Below are 18,314 nucleotides of genomic sequence, written 5' to 3'. Positions count from 1 at the left end.
AATGTCCACCAGCTGATCACATACCCTACAATCCCCCTCCCTCACCCTGTCTTTGAAAACCTTTCTCTGAATGCCACCCAGGAGGTCAGGTCTTTTAAGAACTAGCTGCCTGGACTCCTTGCTTGGCGCCCTGCAATAAAACCTCCACCTTCCTTCACCACAACTTGGTGTCAATAGATTGGCTTTACTTCGAGCGGGCAAGCAGACCCAAGTTTGGTTTGGTAACAGGAACACAAAGTATTCCTGGAGTCGTCTAAGCTCTGAGGAACGCCTCCTTTCCTATGGTTCTTCCCCTACATGTGTACACTGCTCAGCACACAACTGAAGACCTGGAGGGGATGCTCTGCAGATCTCCAGAATTCTCTCTCCATGCAACTCTCTCCTCTTCAGTGCCCTGACCTGTGAACTGCCCACCTCGGCCTCCCCAGACTCCCAGCTCCCTCTCCTCAACTCCAGGAGATCACCGGGCTCAGCCTGGGTGCCCCTCTCTACACCATGGCCTGGAAATTCTCTTCAGGCAGTAATCTTGGGAAATTTAGAGCTCACTTCATTTGTTTCCTCCCTCTCAGGGCTCGCTGTTCTGTTCTGCCTGTTGTCCAATGTCTGAATATCATTGTTTCATAGAGTCTGTCCATTTGTTCAGTTGTTTAATGCAGGAGGGTAGAGGATGGTCCCTATTACTCCATCATGGACAGAATCAGAAGTTGGCCTACGACTGGAAGAGACTTTCCTGCAAACATGACTTTGTTTGCTTTTTAAAAAGCCCTTGGGACTTCCATGGTGGTGCAGTGGTTAAGAATCCTCCTGCCAATGCAGGGGACACGGGTTCGAGGCCTGGTCTGGGAAGATGCCACATGCCGCGGAGCAACTAAGCCCGTGCGCCACAACTACTGAGCCTGCGTGCCACAACTACTGAAGCCCGTGTGCCTAGAGCCCATGCTCCGCAACGAGGGAAGATACCGCAATGAGAAACCCGTGCACCGCAACGAAGAGTAGCCCCCACTCTACGCAACTAGAGAAAGCCCGTGCGCAGCAATGAGGACCCAATGCAGCCAAAAATAATTAATTAATTAATTAATTAATTAATTAATTAATTAATTTAAAAAAAAAAGACCTGTTGGGTCTTCTTCAGTCTTTTAACCCTTTCTGGCTGCAATAACTAGCATAAACACTCCTGTGTATCACATACCTTTATATCCCTCTATTGAAAAGGGGGAAGCTTTATATTGTAATGTATATACCACCCCCTTTTAATTGTATATAATTAATTTTGTTTTATCACAGGAATGCATTACATAGTTTAGAAAGTCAAATAGGACTAAATAACTTTGATGAAAAACAATAGCCCCTGCCACATCCTTCCCCAACTCCCAATCCCCATTCCCAGAAGCAACCACACTCAAACTTTCTAGTTGCTTCTTCTGATATTTACCTTCATATTTCTAAACAATCTGATTTAGCTGGTACTGCTGTTTGTTATTTCTTTCTTTCTTTTTTTTTTTATTTTAGACTTTATCTATGACTTCCTCTTATGGAAGGTATTTAGTTCTCTATGTTCTACCCCTCAATGCACAAACACACACACTTTGCTTCTACCTTCCCAATACAGTCAAATCCAAATTTTTGGTAAATTCAATATTTAGCATTTAGATAGTTATGAAACTGTAATAATTATTCAGAATTGAGCCTTGTAATATACTATGATCCATTCTAGAATTTTCTTCAAAAACTTTTAATTTTCTTTGTAGTTAATAATTATCTGGAAAGACCAACAACCCAATAGAGAAATGGCCAAAGAACATGAATATTTCACAGAAAAGAAAGGCAAATGGCTCTTAAATGTTTAAAAAGTTGCTCAATCTCATACATAAGATAAATGAAAATTAAAACTACATTGAGGTAGCATTTCTCATTTATCAGCTTGGCAAAAATCCAAAAGTTTATAACACAGTCTGTTGATGAGGCTTCAGGGAACAGGCGTTTTCATATATTGCCAGTGGGAAGGCAAAACAGTGTAACTCACATGGAGCGGGATTTGGAGATATCAAGCAAAATTACAAATGCATTTACCCTTTAACCCAGCAGTCCCACTTCAGGAAATTTGTCCTGCAGCTATGTCTGCAGACATTTGAAACAAAGTATGTATACAGTTATTCACTGTGGCATTCATTTACAACAGTAAAGTATTGGGGAAAAAAGTGTCTTTCTATAGAGAGCTGGTCTAATAAACTACTGTACATCCATACAGTGGAACACTAAGCCACTTGACAAAAGAATGAGGAAACTCTCCGTGGAAAGATCTACACGATATAATGGAAAACGAAAACAGCAAAGTGTAGAACAATGTATATAGAATATTTTTTAAAATGAGATAGTATATTCATATTTACTCATACCTTATGGAAAAAACACTGGAATGTAACAATGTGAATATAGTTAACACTACTGAACTGTACACTTAAAAACGATTATGATGGGGGACTTCTCTGGCGGCCCAGTGATTAAGACTCTGCGCTTCAGTGCAGGGGGTACTGGTTTGATCCCTGGTTGGGGAACTAGGATCCCACATGCGGTGCAGTGCGGACAAAAAAAAAAAAAAATGTTATGGTGGTAAATTTTGTTATGTGTGTTTTACCACAATTTAAAAAAAAAAAAATCATTGGAAGTGTCCATAAGAAACTAACATAATATGGCTGCCTATTTGGGAGAAGGCAGGGTACATGGAGTCAATTATTTTGCTTTTTATATCATTTTGATGTTTCAACCATGTGAATGTATTACCAATTCAAAAATGAATTTAAATTTAAAATATTTCCTGGACTATTTTATTTATTTATTTTTGTTTTCTTTTCCTGATTACTAATTTGTTGGGGGGTTTTTTTGTTTTGTTTTTTGTTTTTTTTATTTTTTGGCTGTGTTGGGTCTTCGTTTCTGTGTGAGGGCTTTCTCTAGTTGCGGCAAGCGGGGACCACTCTTCATCATGGTGTGCGGGCCTCTCACTATCGTGGCCTCTCTTGTTGCGGAGCACAGGCTGCAGACGCGCAGGCTCAGTAGTTGTGGCTCACGGGTCTAGTTGCTCCGCGGCATGTGGGATCCTCCCAGACCAGGGCTCGAACCCGTGTCCCCTGCATTAGCAGGCAGATTCTCAACCACTGTGCCACCAGGGAAGCCCCCTGATTACTAATTTATCCCCAAACTCTCTGATGGATCCTTCCTCTCAATGTGGTCAAACTCATCAATAGCTTGGCAGTGCCCTTTTTCTTGGAGACAGTCTTCCTGGAGTCATTCACTCCTTTGCTCTAATCTGTGTTGGTTTGTCTTTAGTTCTGTTGCACAGCTGCCACCTTGGAGCTCCTCTTCATCAACAGTCTGGGAATTCCCTTCTCCTTTATCCTGTGTTAGAGCCCTGTTTCCTGGATCCCATGTCCCATTCTCTCTGTGTTTACTTCACCTTTGTGGACATATTTCCAAGAACTTCCTGAGAAACATTTGCTTTCTTTTGTGTGTTTGAGTGACTTGCAGTGCTCTTTATCCTAACCCCATCCTTAACTGCTACTTTGGTTGGGGTAGAATCATAGGTTGGAAAACATTTTCCCTCAGGACATCAAGGTCTCCTAGTTTCTAGCATTGCTACTGAGAAGTCTAAGACTGAACCAATTCCTGATCCTTTGTGTGAATGCAAATCTTTATCATTCTCATTCTAAAATTTTGGTTCTTAGAAAGTTTCTAGTATTATTTCTTTTTTTTTTAAGTGTATTTATCTTATTTTATTTTTGGCTGCATTGGGTCTTCATTGCTGCACACGGGGCTTTCTCTAGTTGCAGTGAGAGGGGACTACTCTTCCTTGCCATGCCCGGGTGGCTTCTCTTGTTGCGGAGCACAGACTCTAGGTGCACAGTCTTCAGTAGTTGTGGCTCACGGGTTCTAGAGCACAGACTCAGTAGTTGTGGCACTCAGGCTCAGTAGTTGTGGCTCACAGGCTCTAGAGCACAGGCTCAGTAGTTGTGGCACATGGGCTTAGTTGCTCTGCGGCATGTGGGATCTTCCCAGACCAGGGCTCGAACCTATGTCCCCTGCATTGGCAGGCAGATTCTCAACCACTGTGCCACCAGGGAAGCCCTCTAGTATTATTTCTTTGATAATTTCCTCCCATCTCCTTTCTCTTATTAGTTGGATGTTCAATCTCCTGGGTTGTTTCTCTAATTTTTATATTTCCTCCCCTATTCCCCAACACTTTGTTTTCTTCTACTTTCTTAGAGATTTCCTCAGCTAAACTTTTCATTCCTTTGGTTAATTGTTTTTACTAACGTATGTCTAATTTCTGATTAATTAAATGTCTAATTGCTTTTTAACATAATCTTTTTATTTCATGAATCCTCTTACCTCTCTAAAAATATCAGTTACCATTTTTTTTAAAGATTTCTTCTACTCCCTGCATTATTCCTATTTTCTTTGTGATTTCTTTCTCTCTATGTGCTTTATCTCTGTCTTTTTCCCATTGGAGCCTTCCTCAAATGCCTGTTGATCCTTGGCTATCCATTCATACTTCAGCATGAGGCACAAAAAAAGCTGTTGGGTAATTGTATGTACAAGCTGGGTTTGTGACTGTACTCTGATAGAATACTAGCTCTTCGAGGCAAAGATCTACCTCAGTTTTGTTTACAGATAGAGCCCAAGCACCTAGAAGATTGTCTGGCACATAGTAGATGCTCAACAAATATTTGTGGAAGGAAGGAAGGGAGAAAGAAACAGAGGGAAAATTGGAAGGAGTGAAGGTTGGAAGAAGTGAAGGATAGAAAGAAGAAGGGAGGAAAAAAAGTACATCTAGAGGCTTTCTCATCTTTTCTAAAGGTTAACCTTTTCTTTGGGACCATTCTCTGGGACTTTATCTAGAAAAGAGTCCTCTAATCTTGTTCCTGGGAGTGCAGCCCTAGATTTCAGGAAGCAGGTAGGGAAGGGGGCAGGAATTTCATCATTCAGCACACAGATTATTTTTATCTATACTCCTTTTACCTATTTTTGCCTGGTGTTCCTGGGGCTAGATTATTTTTTCAAATCCTACTATCTTCCTGGCATTATTCTCTACAGTAAGGAACAGAGTCCTTGCCACATGAAGCTTAAAATCTACTGGGAAGAAACATAAAATAAACAGAAAAGAATATATACATATTTAATAAATACATAAAATCTATTTTAAATATAAATATATATATATATGTGTGAATATAAATGTCAGGTAATGACAAGTGCTATGAGGAAAAGTAAAGCAAAATAAGAAGAGGAAGAGGGGACAGTTTGGCAACGAGGATGGGATGGTTGGGACTTCCAGCTTGCTCCAGAGACTGAAGCTGAGACCTCAGGACCACTGATGAAGCTGGCAAGGCCTCAGATGGAGTGGGAATAACAATCATGCCATGTTCACCTTGTATTCATCCAGTGGAGCCTTCTCTTTACCAGTGATAATAAGCATGGTGACCTGGGATGCCACAGTTTGAAGATAACAGAATCGCAAGATAAAGGAAGTTCCAAATCTTCACTTGGAGGAGAGTCACCTGCCGATCCGATGTCTGTTTTGGACTTTATATGAGTAAGAAATAAACATCTTTTGTATTATGTCAAAAAAAAGAAGATGACGAGGAACAGGAGTGCATGCATGTGACCTTCCTCGTGCAAGTTCTTGCGAGCTGGAGTCATCAGAAAAGACCTCTCAATGCAGGGGACATGTGACTGACTAAGTGTATATCTTGGGGAAAAGTTTTGCAGCCTGACGTTCAAAGTGCAAATTCTCTGAGGCTAAAGCAAGCTGGGGAGGTCAAAGAGCATCAAGAAGGCCGGTGTGGCTGGACAGGGGTAAGTAAGGAGAAAAATGGTTTGAGATAAGGTGGGGGAGGGAGCCAGGGGCCAGATAATGAAGGGCTTGGTAGACCACAGTGAGCACCTGAATTCCATTGTGTGACTGGGAGCCACTGGAGGGTTTGGCCAGGGGAGCCCAGGATAAAATTTACACTTAAAAGGATCTCTTGGCTATCTTGTAAAGAATAGGATTATAGGGGTGAGAGTGGAAGCTGGGAGACTGGAGGGAAAGCTGTTGCCTAGATCCAGGTGAGGGGAGGTGATGGTGGCTCGGCCCAAGTGGTCGAGGTGGAGGTGGTAAGCTGGGGTCAGCTTCAGGATGTACCGGAAGGCAGACCTGACAAGATGTGATGAGGACTGGATGACGGTTGAGAGATAGGACAGTCAAGGATGACTCCCATTTTGCTCTGTTTTGTTTTGGTTTTTCTTGGCAATTAGGTGGTGCCATTTGCTGAGGTGGGAGTCACTAGCGGGAGGAATGGGTTTGGGGGTGGAAATCAAGAGTGCATTTTGGCCATCCCAAGAGTGTGGGATGCCAATTAGACTTCCTGGTGGAGATGTCACATAAGCAGTAGATCTGTGAGTGTGATGTTTAGGGCAAGGGATGGCTTAGATATAAACCCCGGGGTTTCACTGCCGGGGGCCAGGGGGTTCAATCCTTGGTCTGGGAACTAAGATCTCGCATGCCACGGCGCACGTATGAGCCGGGAGCCTGATGAGATCTCTTAGGGCGTTCATTCACTCAGGGCAGTGGGGAGGTTTCCTATGGGGTAGGGTTTACAGGGGTGTAATTGCTTCACTTCTGGGGATCCGGGAAAGTCCTGGGGGCCTAACTGCCCCAGACCCCCCTTTCCTAACCCCATCTCCATTTCCAGCCCTGGGCCAGATCTTGCCTTGAGAGATGCCCTACTCTTCCAAAATCCTTTGGCAAGAGTCCATTCTGCAGGCACCCAACTTAGAGCTTCTTCCTTTCTCAAAAAATCAGTTTCCACTCCCCAACCTGCTGCCCGTCTTCCAAAATGTGTTAAACCTCTCATCTTTGGAGGAGCTATATTATTATTATATAATGATTCACAGTCATTCTAGTGTAGTTTTAAGAAATAGACATGTGTGATTAACCCCTCCTGTTTCCCCAAGTCTTTAAAAGGGCAGAATTTGTGCATCAGCACGGAAAAAGCTGAGGATTCAAAGTCAGACAGACCTGAGTTCAGGCCCCAGCTCCACGATTTTCAGGTTTGCAAGCCTGGAAAGGCTTTTAAACCCCTCCATCCCCACTGTGGGATGGAGATGATACCTACTCCTTGGTTATCATTAGGAGAGGCTAGTTCCTTCACTCTCCCCACCCCCTTATAAAACCAACTCCCCAGAATTCATATAAACTAGAATGGGAATAAAAATAGTAAAAGGGGTGGGACTTCCCTGGTGGCGCAGTGCTTAGGAATCTGCCTGACAATGCAGGGGACACGGGTTCGAGCCCTGGTCCGGGAAGATCCCACATGCCGTGGAGCAACGAAGCCCGTGCGCCACAGCTACTGAGCTCATGTGCCACAGCTACTGAAGCCCATGCGCCTAGAGCCCGTGCTCCGCAACAAGAGAAGTCACCGCAATGAGAAGCCCGTGCACCACAACGAAGAGTAGCCCCCACTCACCGCAGCTAGAGAAAGCCTGCGCACGGCAGCGAAGGCCCAAAGCAGCCAAAAATAAAATAAATAAATATTGAAAAAAAAAAAAATAGTAAAAGGGGTAATGAGAAAAAAGAGGCAGCCAGCCTATTGGGGTGAAGGTCCACCCCCTAGCTCAGGTATATTCACAGCTATAACCCTTCATGCTCATCAGTCACTTCCTTCTATCCTGGGAACGAAATGTGCTTGACCATGGTGCATTTGTCTAACTTCGAAGCACAAACAAGGAAGTAACATTAATATGGTAATTGAGGTCCAAACCACAGAAGGAGCTGCATTTCCATTTGGTGATCATAAACCTATCTACCGCTCACCCACACTCCCAGATCCTCTGCATCTGGGAGAAGAAAACCCATGGAGATTGGATATCGGAAATGGCTGCTTAGTTATGCCTAACACCTTTTCCAAAAAGGACCATAGCTTCCTACAGTTGCTTCTCAAGCTTAAACCAAAAAAACTCCCAGAGGAGTACGGATGTCCTCGGTCCTGGCCAGCCCCAGCTCTCTATCACATGCCACGTATACACTGTGCGTCCCACACATGCTCTATCACAGGCGTTGTCAGAGAGGACTTCGCTCAGGGATGAGTTTCACAGTACTGCAAGGAACAATGCTAGAGTTACACACTAAAGCAAACAGCACTTTAGAAATTTCTAGAAGTTTAGAAACTTTCTTGTTCTTGTCTGAAAACCCATGTCTTTGCCATCCTGTTTTTAGGACTCAGGAAACAGGTCGTAACCCCTCCGTCCCCAAATCAATTCTGACAGTGGTGCTGTTCCTTTGGAGCATCACTCTCCGTAACAATAAGCGTGGGCACCTGCCACTGTGGGCCGGGCACTGACAGAGACCTAGGAAGCAGAAGTGTGGGGTTTGGGTTCAGTCCTGCACACTTGGGTCTCAAGGATGAGGCCACTGTGTGCCCGCTGGGCTGTACTGATGCCCCTCGGGCCTCTGAGGACACTAATTCCAGCCATGCGGGGTTAGCGTGAGGGCTAATATGGCAGGTTGTGTAACCCCACATGCCTGGTGCACCATAGATGCTCAACAAGTGGTCATGATAAGTAAAAGTGGTGCTGTTTCCTGGATGTTAAGCAAGTGTCAAAGTCATGAAGGGTTACAAGAGTTCAGAGGGTGGAGCTTACTAAATTGACCCAGGAGGCTTCACAAAGGAAAATGCACCTTGACATAGAGCTGTCAGATAAACTACAGAACCCCCAGTTGAATTGGAATTCCAGATAAGCAATGAATACTCTTTTTTAGCATACGTATGTCCCAAATATTCCATAGGACAATACTTATACTAAAATATTCTTCATTGCTTATATGAAATTCCTATTAAATTGGGCATGCCCCGTTTTTATCTGCTAAATCTGGTAAGCCTAATCTGGAAGAAAGGGTAGCATAGACAGGCTGGGAGAAGAGGATGGGGGACCCCCACAAGCTAAGTGGAAGAACTACCACACATGTGCGCTTACATCTGTCAGGCGTTGTGCTGGGCAATTTACAAGAGTATCCCAAACCCTTGTAAGGTATTTATTATTCCTTACGTTCTGCAGATGAGGGAACTGAGACTCAAGACTCAAGAACTGAGACTCAAGACCACTTAAATCCCCACCCCACACCCCACCCCCATCTGCCTGGCTCCTAAGCACCTGTCTCTTCCCAGGCACCACATCTTCCCAGGGGGCGGCCAGGAAGCAAAGGAAAAAAAGCGTGAATACCCACCTTCATGAGAGAGCCCACCCCAGGCATCTGTTCCAGTTCTGTTCCAAGACAGCCTCACTACTGAACACCAAGGAGCCTTCATCTTTTGCTTTTTGTAATTTTTTTTTTTTTTGAGAGCTGAATACAATAGCTAGACTTATAGACTGCCACTCCCTTTAACATTTCTATTTAACCAGGCTACATTTGGGGTGCCTTTCAATTATTCACACTAATCAAGTGTTTTTTCCATACCCAGTTTTGAGTTCCCCGTTATCCATCCCAGAAACCACTACAGGGAATGGTGCCCAGTTGCCAGAGTGTCACCATCCTTCATCAGTCAGATGCCAGGAAATTTCATAATAAAGACAAATTTACCACAGGCCATCTTGCCTTCCCACAAAAGCTGTCCCCAAACAAAGGATTTCCTAACAAGATAAACATTATGTATCAGAACTACAATAACATAATACCACATTTTCTTCAAATTAGATTTTGAATTCCACCAATTCCAAATTCAGCGCACTCAACACTCTAAATGAGGCAAACTTCAAAGAGTATTAAATAAAAATATCTTAAGGTGTGATGGCTTTTACCAAATTAGGTCTGTGCCAATGCAGAGTCTTTATTTTCTGCAAAGTAACCCTCTTTAAAAGAACAAAAACAAAAACACAGTTTAATTCAGCAAACATTGACTGAGAGCCCACTCTGGGCACAGAGCTGCAGGGAAGACGTTGAGAGCCAAGTCGGTTCTGGTCCTCAAAGGATGTGTGACGGGGAACGGACACTTATTCAGCTAAATTTCAGAAAGGAAGGAACAAAGTAAACATTGTAAAAGACAAAATGTCATGGGGGCCCAGAAGAGGGAGTGATTAATTCGCACCGTGGGGAGGTGGTACTGAGCCAGCTGGGAAGGATGACTAGGATTTTGACAGCTGGTGAAGGCATCCAGGCAGAGGAAACAGCTTAAGCAAAGGTAGAAGGCCATGATGTGTGGGAGTACTAATCATCATCATCTAATTGATCAAAATGTGTATTGCGACATTCTAATTATTATATGTTGTCAAATATTATCACACCTACTTGCTTTAGAAGTAAAAATCACATACCTGCATGATTACCCCTATAGGCCTTTAACTAATGATGTATATATGTATGGTGGTTTTTAAAAAGATGCCAATTTCCCAGACAAAACCACCTTCCCAGGTCCCACGGCCCTTTACACACATTCCAACACGAGGAACACACACCCTGACCAACAACAAGACTCCTTTCTTGCCCCTGATTCTCGTCGTCTCCTCAGCATCACTATTTCTAAACTCCCTCATTAACACATACTCCAGGCCACACATGCACACATAGTACCAAGTCCCCATACGCAGTGCCAGACAGGAAACACATTTGGAGGATTTTAAACAATTTTAAAATGTGCCTTCAAATTTTACAACTTGCTGTACTTGCCCGAGGGAGGAACCAAGCCCCTTGTATAAATATCACCCCAAACAGGCCTGCTCTACATGCCACCCAGCTCGGGGATCTTGGTTTTTCTGTGTGAGGCTCAGGGTGGGTTTGGGGGTTTTGTTTATTTTGATTTTGTTTTTTTTTTTTTCATTTCATCTGTGTCTACTGTGGTCACTGGCTTTTTCAGTCATGTTTATTTTATAGGCATTCCCGGTAGCCAGTGGGAGAGAAGGAGCAGTCCTTGTTCCTCAGAGCACCAGCCACACAAGCAGCCCAGGACAAAACCATGTATCAGGCTCCGGGTGGACCTATGAGGAAACTTCTCAAGGACATAGTTTCCTGCCATGAATCGGACAGTTCCTAGAGCGAGCCTGGCTGTGGGCAAAGGAAAGGACCTCATAGCAGGGACTGGGGCACCCAGAGGATGCTGGCTGAGACAGGCCCCTCTCAGTGCCCCAGCCCCTGGCCCAGTGCCTTTACCCACAGGGGACCCTCAGGAAGCCACCCCAGCTGCTTCATCCACTGTCCCTGTCACTGGTTCACAAACTGGAGTCTCCAGTTAACCTTTGTTGTTTGTTAGCTGTATTTTTTTTGTATCGCCTTTAGAGAAATATAATTTGCACACAATAATATTCACACATTTTAAGTGTATAGGTTCATGACGACTTTCTCGACAAATGTATTCACCCCTGTAATCACCACCCCTGTCAAGATAAAGAATATTGCCATCTCCCAAGAGAGTTCCTTCACGCCCCCTTCCAGCCAGTACCCCCATCCCCATCCCCACCCCCTATCCCAGGCAACCACTGAGCTGTTTTCTGTCCCTGGAGATTAGAGCTACTGGTCCTAAAATCAATTAAACTCTTCTGGCGGGGCACTGTCGCTGGCTGGTACCCTGCCCTTCTCCACTCCTACAGAGGATCCAGGTGTTTCAAATGACATAGGGGATTTTTTTTCTTTTCTTTTTCTTTTTTGGAAGAAGAAAGAGGAGAGAGTTCTGCTGAAACAGGAGTCTGGGAAGAGATGGGGACTAGGCAGTGGGGGAGGTCTTGGGTCTGTCCTTGGCCTGGTAGAAGGGTGGGGGCAGAAGGCGGATAACTGGCTTTGATAAGGGCCTTGGGGCCTCAGGGCTGATTTGGGCCTTTGGTGACTGAGCACAGCCCAGGGATGGAGAGAGGGCCCACTCCCAACCTGCCTTGCCAGGGGCCCGGCTCCGCCTGGTGCTGGTGATCGGCCGCTGTGTCCTTGGCCCCTCACCATTATCCTTGGCTGTCCTCGCCTGGGGCAAGGCCGGTCTCTTTGCCCAAGCTTTCTGCTGGGGATTCAGCTGGGCTGCTGTGGCAGGAGGGGCTGAGGCAGGTCACCCACCTGAGCCTTGTGTGTGCACTGGGGTTGGCAATCACCAAGCAGCCAGGAGAGAACACCTCACAGAAGTGCCCTTGCCGGAGGCGCTGTGGAAGCTCCCCAAAGGCTCCGTGGCAAAGCTGCCATCCTCAGAGAGGACTAGAGGTCCCAGTACAGTACAGCAAGGTGGCAAATATGCACACCCATCCTCAGCCCAGCCCCGGGGGAAGCCTGTCAGGCCTCATAGAGAGAAGCAGCTGCAAATGAAAACTGAAGAGCTGACCCACCAAACCACATCATGTGGAGACACCAGTGGCCTTTCTCAGGGACCTTCCTCCCCTCCCCCGACCGAGGTCACACAGGAGAGTAGAGGGAGATGCCTGCCGCCCCACTCCCACCAGCAGAAAAACACTGCACCCAGCAGAACAGCTGCAGCGCTCAGCGCGCACAGACACGATGATGAACCCACTTGAGACACCCTATGGGGACCATCAGCAATATTTGAGGGGGACTTGGCAGGGGGCTGGAGGTCCTATGTCAGCAGGTGGGAGCCAGAGCCAGTTGTATTGGAATTCATTACTGTTACTGTGAGCCCTCTGCAATAAAAATCATAATAATTACCATCATAATAGCTAATCCTGAGGTCTTTCCATATGCCAGACACTAGCCAGCTTTTCTAAGTACTTATCTCATTTAATCCTCTTCGTGATCCTTTGGGTGGGCCCTGTTATTTTCATCTTCATTGCATAAATGAGAAAACTGAGGCTCCGGATAGGATTTGCCCAGCGTCACATCCTAATAGGCGATGGAGTTGGGATTTGAATCTCTGCAGTCTGTCTCCAAAGCCCAAGCTCTTAGCCTGGGTGAGGCCTGGGAACGGGTTCTCTAGTGACTTCCTTCCAGTACCTCTCAGCCCTCCTCCCACCATCATCTCCCTACCTGCCTCCACTCAGAAACAGCTGCTCCTCCTTTCACCAAGATGGACTCCTACCCTCCAGCCTGAAGCCCATCTCGACACGTCCTTCCTGGGGCCTGCTTCCTCAGTTTCCCCTCTGTATCTCCAGACTCTTTCCAGTAGTTTTCTCCTCTTAACCTATAACTGGGCCCAGATTTCTCCATCCAAAAGAATCCTTCCCTCCATTCGGCAAACTTCTCAAGCTACCAAGCTCCCTTAGTTGACATCTGCTTGTTTGCTTGCCCAGCTTCCATTTCCCCTTCTGGGGACAGAAGTCCAGTTTTCCTGTGGGACCCCCCTCATCCTCAGTCCACCTCCCAGGTCCAGTAGTGAGCCAGTGTCCTGAGCCTGGCCAGTGCCAGCACAGCAGCCCCAGGCCACAAGGATTGGTCTGGGAATGGGCATGTGGTCCAAGGAAGGACAGTGCGAGTTCTCCTTGGGCTCTTGCTGAAACAGTAAAGATGCTCTCCCTCTGCTGGGATGACTAAAGCAATGGGATGCTTGCCTGAAGCCTGCATGTTGCCTCCCTGACAGATATAGCTGGGCCCCCTCACTCTTTCATGATTCCTGCCTGCCTCCCTGCAGGCACTGTTTGCAAACCAGCTCTCCACTCTCTCATGTCAGCTCCAGCACCTCAAACCCTAATTCTCTGCTCCATCTCCACACTTCTAACTCAAAGCACTGTCCTCAGGCCCAGGGGCCAAGAAGAAACTTCTTCTCAACCCATTCTCCAGGCTTTTTCTTTTTTTTTTTAAATAAATTTATTTTATTTATTTATTTATTTATTTTTGGCTGCATTGGGTCTTTGTTGCTGTGCGCAGGCTTTCTCTAGTTGCGGCAAGCAGGGGCTACTCTTCATTGTGGTGCGTAGGCTTCTCATTGCGGTGGCTTCTCTTGTTGTGGAGCACGGGCTCTAGGCATGTGGGCTTCAGTAGCTGTGGCGTGCAGGCTCAGTAGTTGTGGCGCACGGACTCAGTAGTTGTGGCACACGGGCTTAGTTGCTCCGCGGCATGTGGGATCTTCCCGGACCAGGGCTCGAACCCGTGTCCCCTGCATTGACAGATGGATTCTCAACCACTGCGCCACCAGGGAAGCCCTCTCCAGGCTTTTTCAAGCACTCTTTTTTTTTTTTTTTAATTTATTTATTTTTGGCTGCGTTGGGTCTTTGTTGCTGCGTGCGGGTTTTCTCTATTTGTGGCGAGTGGGGGCTACTCTTCTTTGAGGTGTGTGGGCTTTTCATTGTGGTGGCTTCTCCTGTTGCAGAGCACGGGCTCTAGGCACGTGGGCTTCAGTAGTTGTGGCACACAGGCTCAGTAGTTGTGGCTCACGGGCTCTAGAGCGCAGGCTCAGTGGTTGTGGCACACGGGCTTAGTTGCTCCGCAGCATGTGGGCTCATCCCAGGCCAGGGCTCGAACCCATGTCCCCTGCATTGGCAGGCGGATTCTCAACCACTGTGCCACCAGGGAAGCCCTCTCCAGGCTTTTTCAAGCACTTTTAAACTTAACCTGCTGAAACAGAACTCCCTGTCCTTCCCCCAAAATACACATCTGCAACTGACCCTTCTGGTCTCCCAGGCTTTAGACCTTGGTATCATCACCGACTCTCTCTGTACCCGTCCAGGTCCTGGCTTGCCAGTGACAGAAACTGACTCCAGGTCACTTAAAGCAGAAAAATGATTTATTGGAAGGAATTCCAGTAGTTCACACAACAGATGGAAAGGCTGGGAACCTGCCTTGGGAGATGGGCAAGGACCAAGGTGCATGGGGCAGCCAGAACTTCAGCCAGGATCACAGGAAGAGTCTAGGGAGAAATGAATTCTAACTCCCCACATCTCTGAGTCCTTCCTTTGTAGTAAGAGCCCTGGGTGGAAGCACCTGACTGACTGAGCTCTAGCAGAAAGGCCTGGGAGAGCAAGGCTTTTATCTGGAGGCTTTCATGGCCCTGCCTCCCACCTGGGTTCCAGAAGGTCAACTAACAGCACCATCTTTCTCCCACATCCAAACAGCTGCTGCATCCTGTAGAGATCATCTCCAGAATGGCCTTGCATCACTCTGCACCCCCAGTGGCTTGCACTAGTTGCTCCTTTCTAGGAACAGCTGGATAGTATGGTGCAGTGGTTAAATCAGGACCCTCGAGCCAGATAGCCTTGTTTCAGATTCCAGCTTCACAGCTTTACCAGCTGTGTGACCTCAGGGAAGTTATGAACTTCTCTGTGCTTTCACTTTGCTCATCTGTAAACTGAGGATGATAATACTACCTATCTCGTATGGTGACTGTGAACAGTAAGTGCTTAATGTACACAAAGTGCTTCAAATGAGCCTGGAATGGAGAACGTGTTCTATAAACGCGAGCTAATGTTATTATTCCCAGGGCAACCTGCCCATTATCCACTCTCAAGTCTCCAAACCTCCCCTCTCTCTCTGCCTCCCCTCAGCCTAGGGTTCCCCAATGAAATACAACCCCCTCGGCTTGTCTCTGAGGCCATTCTGGGTTGGCCTGCTCCAGCCCAATCTGGAATGTCCTCAGCCCATGTAAAAGCAGTTTCCCTGTAAGCCACATCTCCAAAGGGCCTCCTCCAGGATATCTATCCCAACACCTCCCCACATGGGGACTCGTGCCCACGTCAGGAGCTCTTTCTTCCGAGTCACAAAGCACTGGGAGCCCATCTCCCCGAGGTATTTACCACATTCCGCCTGCATTCCAGCTATTTGTACACTCCTGCCCCTCCTCCCTCTCTGCGTGGTTCCAGCCCCCTCCCTGTGCCCAGCCCCAAGCTGTGTCGCCCTTTCATGCTGTGTGCCCTTCCACCCCCCCTTACTTCATCAATTCCTATTCCTCTTTAAGACCCAGCTTGGGATCTCCAGGACCCAGCAGTGCCTGGCCCACAGTTAGTGGATGGAGAGGGTGATGGAGGGGACTAGATGGAGCCAGGGGGGCAATAAGGAACATGGAGGGGGTACAGATCCTCTCCCCATCTCCTTCCCCTCGCCCCTGCAGGTCAGGGGAGAAAGGCCTGCACCTTCCCTCTGGGCATGAAATGCCCTTACCCACCATCCCTACCTGGGGAACCCTCAAAAGGATTTCCCCCATTCATCTCTTCCCCCACTGCACCTCAGAGCTCTTGGCTGCCCTGTCCCTGGGGCATTTATCAAGTACTACGTGGAGGAACAAATATTTGTGTTCCTAAGGCTCCTCCTCCATCGCCTTCCCTGTATCCTGAAGACTCCCCCTCCTCATTCCCAGTGTCAGCACATTTACCCCCAGTCAGTCCAGGAGGTCAAGCCCAGGTAAAGAGAAATACACACCAGTCCTTACTGACAGTCTTCTCCCCCAGGCTTAGCCCCAGGCCCCTCACAGCTGCTATTTCCTTTGATCCATATAATAATTCCAGGAAGAAAGTAGCCTTGCCCCCATCTTACAGATGAAAACAGTGGAGGCTCTGCAACGAAAAATGCCTTTCCCAAGTTTCCATATCTGGGACTCAGACCCAGCTCTCACAGCACCACTCTCTCTCTTGCTCACAGGTTGCCTTATCGGGCCTTCCCTGCAGTGCCTAACAGAGTGCCTAGTAAACAAACTGACCTCAAAAAATGTTTGGTGAAGCGGAAAGTAAGCCATTATCCGGACATCTATTGCCTGCAGGGACAGGCCAGGGCAGGCTTCAGCGCTGGAAGACTGCATCTCACAAACCTGACCCACAAACCCCCTCAGGTCCCTCCCCTCCCACCTCCCCAGCCCCTCTCCTCCCTCTCCCTCAAGGGCTCTGGTGAGGGAAGGAACTGCCCCCTCTCCACCCCCTTCCTTTCCCTTCTCCATACACACTCCCCCATTTGCCCACAGCAAATTCAGCACTTTGGGCCCAGGTCTTTCCTTTATACCCAGGAGAGTTGGGCAGTGAGGTGTGGAAGGAATAAGGTGCTGTGGACCCAAGCCCCACCGAGGTTAACCGTCTGAGTCCTGAATACCATCATCTTTCCGAGCCTCAGTTTCCTCACCTAGTCAGTGGGGGCATAATTCCTGCTTTTGCCCACCTCAAAATGTGTAGGAGTCTATAAAGATGAAATAGTACGTGATAAAATACACAGCTGAAAACACTGGAAGAGCGTAAAATGTTACACAAATGTAAGGGATTCCGAGCTGGCCGTAACATGGGCATTAAACTGTAACCTCTGAAAGATATTTACCATAAAAAATTCCAGAGCCATGGGGAAAAGAACTGTGAATTGTGCTTGCTCCTGAGATTTAACTTCTTTGGGTGATTTTTTTTCTTTCTTCATTTGTGCTTCTCCAAGTTTTCTGCATTGATCATGTATTCCTTCTGTAATTAGGAAAAAAAAAAAGTTATGTAAAAGTAATGTCTCTGAAATAAAAGTGTCTAAATTCCTGCTTTTACACTACGTTATAGTGAAAGATTGGGGGGGGGCGGGACAGGGAAGTGGAAAAGAGGTTTATCAGCTGCATTGAGAGTAAATGTCTTCCTGCCCACCCTCACCCGGCTTTTCTACCCTGGAGGACCAGAGGACCAAGGCTGGGTAGCTGGGAAGGAAGGATTTCTCCCCAGTCAAAATCACAGGGAAAGGATTCCTGGCTCCCATCCCCAACTGCCTCCCTTAGACACCTCCACCTGGAAATTCCACTGATCCTTCAAATGCAACATGTCTGCGCAGGCCCTGTTCAGTGCTCATCCTGCTCCCAGTCTAACAAGACTCCTGTTTCTTTGGGGAACAGAGCAGATCCCATTTGAGGGAGGAGGGTCCCAGGACCAGCCCCAGCCCCAGCCCTCCACAACCGTCCTTTCTCCTGCACAAATGCTGCTGTAGCCATGGACACTGAACCAGTTCTGTCCCGAGAGTAAGTTGTCTAGGAAGCTGCTAGGAAAGATTTTCTTACCGGATAGAAAGAGACCCTTAGGAGGAGAAACCCTCTTGCTCCCACCCCTTCTTCCTGTGGCTCCTGCAGCTTGAATGTAGCTCTTGTACAATCAGTCATCTTGTAACCAGAGTCATGAGGACAGCAGAGCAGAGAGGCGGACAGCATTGGGTCTTTGACGACACTGTCGAGCTGCTGTCCCACATCAGAGGGCTTTGTGTTGGGGGAAACATAAAACCTCTTGCTTAAACCACTAGTAGTTGGGTATTCTGTTATTTGCAGCCAAAATCACTCCTAATTGATACAATGTCCAAAATTGTCCTCTTTATTTATCCTTCCTGGGTCTGTTCCTCACCTCCATTTCCTATATGTAAATGGCACTTCTGCCCACCAAGCCATCCCAGACTCCTCCCGGCCTCCTGCCCATGGCTCAGCTCTCATCCAACTCTG

At 47.0% G+C, this 18,314-nt stretch overlaps 1 protein-coding gene across 2 annotated transcripts in view; it reads left to right on the top strand.

Moving 5' to 3' along the window:
- The window catches only part of LOC309663305 (ephrin-A3), a 36,976-nt gene extending 19,777 nt beyond the window's left edge, over nt 1-17,199 (top strand). For both annotated transcript variants that reach the window (XR_014265181.1, XR_014265182.1), the window contains exons 6-7: nt 6,991-7,086; nt 10,901-17,199. The gene's annotated coding sequence lies outside the window, so the exon portion shown is untranslated. The remainder of the gene's footprint in view (nt 1-6,990; nt 7,087-10,900) is intronic.
- The last annotated feature ends 1,115 nt before the right edge of the window (nt 17,200-18,314 follow it).

This window comes from Balaenoptera physalus (assembly GCF_965194825.1).
Source record: "Balaenoptera physalus genome assembly, chromosome: 1".
Taxonomy (NCBI): domain Eukaryota; kingdom Metazoa; phylum Chordata; class Mammalia; order Artiodactyla; family Balaenopteridae; genus Balaenoptera; species Balaenoptera physalus.
This window is presented reverse-complemented; position numbering and strand designations above follow the sequence as displayed.